The sequence below is a fragment of the Propithecus coquereli genome, unplaced genomic scaffold (genome assembly GCF_000956105.1).
Source record: "Propithecus coquereli isolate 6110/MARCELLA unplaced genomic scaffold, Pcoq_1.0 Scaffold608, whole genome shotgun sequence".
Lineage (NCBI taxonomy): Eukaryota > Metazoa > Chordata > Mammalia > Primates > Indriidae > Propithecus > Propithecus coquereli.
In genome coordinates, this window is record NW_012152041.1 from 17046 (window position 1) to 17512 (window position 467).

Consider the following 467-nt stretch of genomic DNA (forward strand, 5'->3'; position numbering starts at 1 on the left):
CCTGGTCACCCTTAGCTCTCACTTGTTTTGGCAGCCCTGCTCTTCAGCCATGGAGAACACTCTGTCTTTTGTGAACAGCCATCCTGAGCCATGACGGAGCTTACGCTCAGCTGTTTTGAATTTGGATCCCCAGTTCACCTTTCTAATTGATTTGGGGTTCCTCTTCGTGTACCTGATGTACCTGGTGTTGGACTCATTTTCAGCAACAGCCTGGGACAGTGAAGACACCCCAAAGGTAAGGAACACCCAAGAGGGATTCTTTGTTGTTGGTTCCCATCCCTAGTCCCACGCTGCTAAAGGAGTTTGGTTGTTTAGAGACTGATAGGACAGCACTCTTCTAGGGGCAGAGGTCGGGCAGGACTGGGGGTTCAGGAGGACTAAGGTTTCCACCTGAGGCTCCCAGGCTACCTGTCTGCGTGTGGTGGAGGGTTCCAGGACAAAGCCCCAACACAGTGACTTTGTGGTCC